The sequence below is a fragment of the Drosophila serrata genome, unplaced genomic scaffold (genome assembly GCF_035046125.1).
Source record: "Drosophila serrata isolate PLE 108 unplaced genomic scaffold, ASM3504612v1 contig_362, whole genome shotgun sequence".
Taxonomy (NCBI): Eukaryota; Metazoa; Arthropoda; class Insecta; order Diptera; family Drosophilidae; genus Drosophila; species Drosophila serrata.
Window position 1 is genome coordinate 462,673 of NW_028257260.1, and position 10,603 is coordinate 473,275.

Consider the following 10,603-nt stretch of genomic DNA (forward strand, 5'->3'; position numbering starts at 1 on the left):
TCAAATAGGGTCCGACCTAATGTGCATATTTATGAATCTAAAATGCCTTAAGATAAACCCTCTTTCCAAAGTGGACAAGTCAAGAAACTTGAAAAGAATCACCACCAAAGGTGGTGGCTTATGAAGGGCTGGGGGAGCATGAGAAGCTGAAAGAGCTGGAGGAGGATGAAGATCTGGAGGAGCTGGAGTAGGAGTAGTAGTAGCTCTGTTCCGGTGGCAATGTGCCGCTGTCATGCGAACGCAGTCGCCGTGCGTTGACATTCGTTGGAATGGAATGGGATCATGTTGATGTTAAAGTTGATGTTGATGTTGATGAGCTTGCCCAGCGGAACCTTGTGACTCTGTCTTAAAAGTCTGTCGCTTGGTCATAGTTGGAGTCATCATCATCACAGTCATCATCATCATCATAGTCATCGTCATCGTCATCGTCACAGTCGCAATCGCAATCGCCGGAGGTAGACACAACAAAGAGATCTGTTCGCGACAACGGCGATGTCGGGCGTTACTGGTACTGGTTACTGGTGGCGTTTGCGTGTCTAGCGACATCATTTGCATAACAATGCTGGGGACGATTCAAATTTTTGGTCTCCCAGGGCAATTTTCACGACACACACACACACTTGAATACGACGACATTGAGGCCGCGGTGACTCCCTGCGGCACCTGTTCGTAGTGGCACCCGGTGCCCGGGCATCCACGCCCTCTGCCCTGCACACATTGCGATTAAACGGTGACAGGGGCGGAATTAAGAGAGTTGAGGGTATGCGAAAAGGTTCCGGAATAAGGTCTTAATTAAAAATTTTTTAACTAATCTTAAGGATTGTTGATCTCAAACCAAGTTCTGTGACCTTAAATTGCCTTAAATGAGCTTATTTTGTACACAATTAAATTTAAAAAAATATATATCTATAAATCTATTTTTCATCATATTAAAAACCTAAAATACTCAAATCTATGTTTTACTTAGACAAGCTTCGACTGCATTTTAATCTTATCATTTTACATTAATAATACATTATAAAAGACGAACTTTTAAAATCTCATACCATAACGGCTATTTCTTAAAGGAAATTTTGTTGTGACTAGCATAAAGTAGAAAAACTCAAGCACCAGCTAAAATCTTAATAAATATTCGAGCTCCCTTGTAACTTTTTCAGAACCGCTCCTGTAACAGGTGCATGAGCGATTTTGAGCCTAAGCCTCGGTTATAGTCACCATCGTTGTCGGCTTCACAAATCGCTGGCAAATACCTGAACACACACAGATACACACACGCATATGCATATGACATTATCCTACACACACATGACCACGCCCCCACCGACAACCGCACTGAGAGCAGGCTTAGGTTCAGTCTAGAGATGACAATAAATGGGGGTTTATTTATTGAGAGAGATCGATACTTTTAAAAAGAATTTAAGAATTTTGTGCAGTATATATTCCCTATATAATACCAATGATATTCTCTTAATTTTTTATCGAAAAAGAATACTTGTGTCTCAAATTTTTAGGATTAAGTAAATACCTATAACTCTTTACTTTTCGATCAATTAATTTCAGTATCTTGACAGTCTAAAAATTGCAAGAAATAGGTTTTGTATATCGATAGAGAATAAGTTTTTAGAATTTTAGGGTTTCTTAATTAATATTCTCGAAGTTTCAACCAATTTCATTCCAGAAAAAATAATAATAACAATATATTTAAGTGTTATTAAGATCCTTGCCGTTCGATCGATTAATTTCGATATCTTGGCAGTCTAGAAATTGCAATAAATAGGTGTTGTATATCAATAGAGATAGAAGTTGTAGAATTTAAGTGTTTCCTAATTATTATTCTCTAAATTCTCCCTATGATATTCTAACAAATTCTTCCCAAGAAAAAATACAAACAACAATATATTTAATTGTTATTAAGATCCTTGCCTTTCCATCGATTAATTTCGATACTTTGACATTCGATACTTGCTTCATCTGATATATATCACACTGACGCATTCCGCGACATATATGTATATACAGACAGACTTCCCCTTGGGTGGAGACCCAACCCGGGTCCCGTCATCGTCTTGATCTCGATCTCTTGGACCCTGACTGGGTTGCGTCGCCAATGCGGAACGGACCGAGGGTCGAGACCAAGTCGAAGTCGAAGTCGAAGTCGGAATCGCGACTCTGAGGGCCGATCACCGAGGCCAGATCGGCACCAGACCACACCGGCCTAGCCAGCCCAGCTGTTGAATAATTTATGCGCCACCTTCTCCATTGCCGGCAAAACACCACCACCTTCTCCAAAATACAGTGAGAGAAATTAGAGAGTGAAAGGTGAAGAAACAATTCATTAAAGCTTAGAATTTTGAAGAAGGATTATGTGTTATCTATTATATTTTTTTGTATGATTGATATGATATATTCTTAAACAATTTTTTATCATTTACGGATTTATTTCTATATTTATTTTCTGTGTAATCCAGTCTGTTGCGCGTCTCCATGGGGAGAATTATTTGCGTTCGCCTCCTTGCGTTTTCTAATTAAGCGAGAGAAATATTCAAAACCTTTGCCATTGTTTTCAGCGATTTTCAAGTTCAATTTACATAACATTCCTAACCGCCGTCGCCCCGTTCATAGTCATAGCTTTTTTTTTCATTTCACATTATGATCGTCGCTTTGCCCCACAGACAGCAGCTGTGACTATTTTTTTCCACATTTTTTCACATTTTTTTTCCAATATTTTTCCATTTTTCCACATTTTGCTAGATAGTAGAAGCAACCATGAATTGATAATCGTCAGGCTCAAGGGCATTTTGCAGGCAGACGGGAAAGGTCATTAGGCCTACAGGGGGGAAGTAAGTATCTTAATTCCCAGTGAGACATCTTTGATGATCTCTAAATGATCTGAAACTGTCAAGTCTAAATCATATGAGATGACAACTAAGAAATTGTTACGTTTTATTTGTTGTAATAGCTTAATTAATATTTTATACATTTTCGTGAGGAAAAATTATGCCTTAGGACACCATGACATGAGAATATGAATCAAAGATAATAAAATCTTTTACTGACACATGAAAGTAAAGAAATATGATTTATTATTATGTATTTATCATATAATTAAGGCGTCAGTTAATACCTATGCAGAGTAGTATATTAATAGTTAAATACCTTTGTAGGGTATTCTATACTTTTAGTCAGAAGCTTGCAAATCAGTGAAGGATTCATTTCCGACCCCATAAATCATACATATTCTTGATCAGCATTAACAGCCGAGTAAATCTAGCCATCTTCGGACGAAAAAAAATTTGTTAATTTTTTTCAAAATTTTTTAAGGGGTGACATCCTTAAAATTTTGAAAAAATAATAAAAAAATTTAATTTTTTAAAATTTTAAATGCAGTATGCAGATTTATAAACCTATCAAAAACTAAGATAGAACAGCTTTCCAAATTGAAATTAATTCTTTTTTGGCTTAGTTATGAGTTTTTAAAACTATGATTTCTCAAAAAAATTTCCATATAAAAGGTTCGATAATTATCGATTCAAAGAATATACATTTTTTTAGGCTTTGCTATTATCGATTTTCGATACAATCCTATAATTCAATAGCAAACTGCAAAACTATATACATTTTGTCTTTCCGAAGTTAGTTTTCTTTTCTGTTTATAATATTTTGTATTTGTAAAAGTTTGTTCTATGATCTTGAACTGATAAAGGAATGAAAAGAAGTGTCGTTGATCATTATGAATTCCTTATGGAATTGAATCATATTTTGTATAATACTTTGTTATTTATAATAGATAGTTAAAACTCCACACTGGATCAACATTGAAATCTTACTGAATCTTTTACTGTTAAAAAAGAGTAAAAGAATATCACTGATCAGGACGGATTCCTCATAAATTATAAGAATATTTTTAATTATTTATTAGATATATTCCTCTATTCCTGCAACCCAGTTTAGCCTCAATGCCGGGTCTCTTCTCAGTTACATCAAAATTATGATTATAAATCAAACAGATGCTTAACGAAAAGGATCCTTTTGAACCCTGGAATCATGTTTCACTGTCAATCAGAAAACATTCCTAGATCTCTCTCTCTCTCTCTCAAGAGAGGTTTTAAACCAAGAACTCAACACTGCCTTCTGTTTGGGTTTATATATTATACTATATATTCCAAATATCCTGCTTTAGCAAAACAATTGCACAGACAGCCAGGCTGCGGCTCAATCAAGGAAGCAACTGTCTCGATTCACAAAAAAAAAAAATAGAATACAAAAAATTACAAAATGAATAACCAAAGAGCGAATGTTGAACGATGCCCCGCCCCAAATATATCGAACCGATGAACCGATGAGCCCAGACAATGCATCGCCAGACGGCCTTCTCACACAAATGATAATAATTTCTGTAAATAAATATTGTGTAATCATCGGCATTTCTACCCCCGTGGCATTATTATTATGCTGTCATAATTTCAAATAGAAATCCCAATCCGCGATCCGTTACGAGACCAGGAGCAGGAGCAGGAGCAGGAGCATCCCTAATGACGAGCATAATGTTCAAAGACACACAAGGAGCGCCATCTGCTTGACTGGTCCTGTGGCTCAGAGTTCATGTTCGGTTTTTGCTCCTAGAAGTGGAGTGTGCACAGTGTGCTCGGGCACATTTATTTGTATTGTACCTAAAGCGCTTTCCCATTGTATGTACTGCCATTGGCCTCCTCCATTGTTTAGGCTAGGGCACTTATGCAACTATGGGGTAAGGATGATGATGATGATGATTCTTAGGGATATGCCATCGGTGGTTGTTGCCATATCCTGGCTGTCTTTTCAATGCGTACGTATATCACAGCCTTCATTTATATGGTAATTGTCAGGTAGTGAGAGAGAATTGTATGAGAAGCTGTGCACTGGTTTTGATTTGAGGGAAATGAAAAAAGTGAGGCGATTTCATTGGGAAAATGGTGACGATGATACAAATTTGGAAGTTTATATAGAATTTTTATAGCCAGATTTTAACTAGAATATAATGATGTATAAATATAATTACTTTCCTGATAAGTTTAGTTAGGCAATTAGACTTTATAGTAGTTGTAAATATTTACTACAGCTTAAAGCTTACAGCTGCACAAGGAATTATATGTAAGAGTATAATTTTCTTTGGAAAACGATGACAAAGTAAAACAAGGAAATAATGTGGAGTTTATAGAAAACAAAACAGCAACAAAATAACTATTATTTCCTACAACTTTTATTAACCAACAAACTTTGCATTTAGTTTTAAGTTAACTTATATTCCCTGCCTCTGTGTTTATTAAAGCATTAAATATATTTAATTATAATTATACCCAAAGTTCTCTAGACTTCCCCCTTTTTGCTAAAAACTGTCATTTCCTTTTAGTCAAATTTGAAATTAAAAATGTAATTAGTTCTCACACCAAGCTGGTTCTTTTATTAAACAGAACTTTTATGAAGCCGCCCCCTTTTTTGCTTTGAAAATCTGCAAAATACAAATCAAAAGTAAACGACTTTCAACATCCATTGTGGCAATTGAATGCCATACCGTTTCCATGCCACAGTTTTTTTTATTGTTCGTCGAGGGACTTTTATCTGAAATGAATGGCCATTTAAGCGACTGAAAATGGAATTCAAATTTGCTAATCCTTTTTTATGGCGCCCCACGAATATCGTATGTGTTCGATTATATTACCAATTCCTTTCATATGGGTCAAATGTTTCTTTAAAAAGTGTACAATGTATGTTTTTTATATCATTTCTTAGCATATATATATATAGCCTTAAAAAACCAACTTAATATTAAGCAACTTTGTAGGAATGATAGGAGGAATACCTTTTTATTTGACATTAAGTTTAGATATTATGACATAGTTCAGCCATTATCGTTCCATGTTATTATGATTTTATGCTTTATATCTTTATCAAAATGATTCTGTATTATTTAAGGAGATTTTAGATTATTTAACTACATATTTATAAAAAATAAAGCTTTAAGGCATTGCCATGATTTTGTTTTATTAAAGCAGATTTTTGATTATGAAACTTTCATTTATCATTTCACAAAAAGAACGTATTAAAGCATTTTCAATATGATGTTTTAATATCTTATAAGATTTTGAAAAAATATTATTTATCATTATAAATTTATTTTAAAACTATATATATTTTTTATACCCTTTGTTATGCTTATAAAACTATTATTTATTTATCAAAAAATAAACCATAATTTTACATTATAGACGTATTATAATTTTTTTTTTTTTTTTTTTTAAAAAGGCATTAAAACATTATCATTATGATTTTGTGCTATCTACAAAGATTTTGAATTCTAGAAGTATTCTTTATTTATTCAAAAATAAAGGAATAAAGCCTTACCCTTCTGATTTTGTATTATTGTTGTATTATTTAAGCAGATTTTATATCATAAAACTTGTATTTATTTATGAACAAATAAAGCATTTAAGCATAATCTTAAATTTTTTTTAGTATCCACCTATCCAGATTAGTATTTATTTAAAAGTGTTCAACTTGACTGACTTACAGAGCAGAAAAATGCTTCAGAAAATGAGGTTTCCCTGAGAAGTAAATATAATACATTTTAGAATAATTTTTCACACCTAAAACTAAAAGATATTCCATATAAAAATATATATATTTTATAAAACGGAAACCCCAACATCAAATAGAAATCGTTTTGATTTCGTTTATTATATTTTTTTTTGAAAGCAAATCGGAAAGGAGATCAATTGCTTGTGTTTGTGGCATGACAAAGACATCGCATTCGAGCATTTGCTACCGACATGCCAATGATAGTGCAATGACTATAGACTTCATATAGATATAGCTACATATATCTTATAGCTATGTGTATATTCCCAACCCAACTGAATCCCCTCCCTCCTAGCACAACGTATCTAATTAAGTAAAAATTTATGCGCGTGTTCAGTGAGGACGATGAAACAAACGGCAACTGCAAATGCTAAAAGACGTTAGTTTTTCTTTTCTCCGCTGCCTTTCTGTGTTTTTCAGTTTTTCTCTTTTTTTCCCCTCTTGTATTTTTCTATTTTTCATTCGCTTTGCGCTGCTGTTGAGGCTTTAATTGCGACTGGCCAGTGTAATAACTGCGACTAACGAAATCATAGTGGCCGCTGTTGAGTGACGGCAGCAGGGCCTTCTCCTCCAGTGGCAGCGTTTCTGAATTCGTGGGAGGGGGTCAGTTTCAGAGTGGCGGAGGGGGGCAAAGAGACACTGCCGTTCCACTGGCCACTGGCCACTACTGGAGGAGATGGAGATGGAGTAAAGTAGCCGCCAACAACGACAACGCCAACGACAACGATCCTTGTGGCCGGAGCAGCGGCACAGTCATTGGCCACTGAGCGGTCTATGGGCGCAAAGACCATTCGAGCGTACCACTCAGTACACTGAGCGAAAATGGGAGTTTGTTATGATTATTTTATATAAATCATAATAAGATTTTTAAGGGGAAAGAATGATTTATGGAAAGCTGGGTATTTCAACGGTTTTGGAATTGATTTTCGTAGAGTAAAAAATATAAAAAAGTGGTAATGATAGTTACAACCCACAAAAAAAAAACATTTAGATAAATAAAAAAATAAATTTTAGCTACAAATTTTAATAATGTGACCCTTTTTTACATTCTGTGGGTGTGTCATAACAAGCCAGGCCGATAGTCTAGAGAGTATCTTTTGATTCAGGATTTAGGGCATCACAAATCAAGTAAAACAAGACGTATCAAGAAAGGAATATTATTTTTTGTATATTTATAGGGAAGATTTGTCTACCTATTACAACCATTTTAAAACAAAAAAAAAAAGGCAATTAACTTGGAGCAGCCGATGTTTGTACACCCTTTTAGTTAGCAATTGATTTATAGAATCGTATCATAAATCAATCATACTTAAGCTTAAGATATTCGTATTCTTTGAATTGATATCAATGAATATTTTTATTATTTATATATATAATTTTTTATTTATTTATTTTCTTCTGATTAAAATAAGAATACCCTCCAAATTATAGAAAGATTTGAATATATCAGCTATTAAATACACTTTTTCATCAGTAAAGAAATGTTAATTAATATCAATATTAAGTATTCAGTTAATAGATGTATACCCCTAAGAAATTATGATCATAAGTTCTATAATTAAGTAATGTATACCTTGATACCCTCTTTAATTTGCATTATCAAGTTTAACTTTAAGCTTCTATAAATTACTTAATTTCCCTCAGTGTATCTACTACCAGGGCACCGACTGAGGCGCAATCTCTTAGGCATAATAAATCCATTTAATATATTGTATTAAAACCGTTCGTTATGATCTTCGCGCTCGCTTCTGCAACGCCCTGATTGCTTCGCTATTAATGCAACGGCCGGCAAAAGCAGGTGGAGGAACCGAACCAACTGGGGGCGACGACGATGACGACTACGACTACGACCATGTCGGACTGCGGCTTTGGCTTTGCCTCCAACTGCGACACCCGCTCCAGATCCCAGATTGAAGATTCAAGATTCAAGATCCAAGATCCAGAGATTCAAGAACGGCAACCACTTGCACACATCGCACATCGAGACCGAATCCAAGTCCAAGTCCGAATCGGAGTCGGAGTCGCACTTAGTCACGCTCAAGCGCATAGCCGCTAACCGCTCACTGCTTTTCTGATTAGAGGACGAATGTGTTTTGTTTTATGTTTTAAGAGTAGACTTCCCCCCGCCCCACCTGCAACTGCCTCTACACCTGTAACTGCCTAGATCTTTCCCTCTAAACACTGTAAACAATTAAGTAATTTTTTATACCATTTTAAGGGTTTTATTTCAGTCAGAAGCTTGTAAATATGTGAAGGAGTCATTTCCGACCCTATAAATCATATATATTCTTGATCAGCATAAACAGGGGAGTCGATCTATATATCTTAGAGAGAAAAATAAATTTTTTAATTTTTTGGAAAATTTTATAAGGGGTTACATCGTTAAAATTGTATAAAAAAATTGAATTTTTGTTAATTATAAATTGAGTATGCAAATTTATTAACCTATCAAAAATTAACATATGACAGCTTTCCGATTTAAAATTAAGGCTTTTTTGGCTTCGTTATGGATATTTTAAACTTTGATTTGTTGAAAAAAAGTCATATAAAAATATCTATAAATATTGATTCAAACTGTGAATATTTTAAGCTGAAGATACAATAGTATATAATCTTTGGCTTCTCTAAGTTAATTTCCTTTCATATTGAAATATCATATTTATAACTAAATTTATAGGATAAATCTTCCCTTAATTGGATCTTCTTTTATTCCTAGTATATCTATGGAATAATTCATTCTAACTTCATTTTAAACCAACCATACTTGCATTGAATAAAAAATAAGATATATTCTTATATTTATTTTATGCAATGTTAGCATTGTTTCTAAAACTAAGCCTAACATAGAAACTTATGGAACTCAATCCCAGGGCCTTTAAGAAAATAGATCTAAAATTCTATTTTTTTAACTTTTAAGGTTTTCGTTTTTTTTTTAAGAGATTTGTTTTTAGATTCATATTATCTATTTTTGCTGTACAGTTGCAACATACTTTTTAGGAACACTATATATTATCTATATAATAATATAACATAATATATCACCCTATATCAGGTCTATAAAACAAATCTTTGTTTTCTGTTTGTTTTCCTTCTATTACTTTCTTTTTTCTTGGATCTGGGATTAATCCTTGCTGCTGTTGGAATCAAGGCAATCACATCACATGTTTTTGGGGGAAGTCCGGACATTGGGCCGCACTTAACATTGCCTGGATTGACAATGGTAATTGAAACGCGGACGGTGAGTGCTCTCCCTCTCTGTCTCTGGGAGCTCACTTTATCGCAATAAACCACTTAAGGCCACATAGTGCTGGGGCAAGACATTGGAAGTTTAAGAGTCCGGGAATTCGGGAGTTTTTGATATTCCCGGATTCCCCCAATACCCCGAGACTTTGTTTTTAATCGCATCAAAATGAAACTAATGCGAGTATTATTATTGGAACGGAAGCAGATACATCCAGATGTTGCTGTCGGGGAGAATGGAGAATGGTCTGAGAATGGGGTTGGAGTTGGGTGAGATGAAGATGGAGATGGGGCTAATGAGTCGCTTCGAGTGTCGCACGTGCGTCTACTTTGCTTTTTGATTGCCGGCCTACTTAAAGACCTCAGACTGGCCAATTAGGCGGGCCATTAAGTAAATGACCATTCAAGAGTCGAAATTTTTGTAGCTGCGACTTTAATTTCAATTTCAATTCAAGTTTCAGTGATAAGAAGCACCCCCTACAGCATGCAACATGCTTTCAGTTGCATATCCATTGGAGCTCTTTCTCTCTTTCTCCTCTGGCCCATCGGTGTCAATTTTTCCTGGAAACAATTCCAAATTAATGATGTTTAATGCTACACGCTTCGCGGGGCACATGCCTGCTTCAGCTTACCCCAGCTCCATCTGTTCCTTCAGCTTCTCCTGCTCCACCTACACCATCTACTCCTCCAACTCCTCCTGGTTTCCCTACAGGTCTTCCTGCTCCTGTTCCTCCTTCTTCACCTCCCA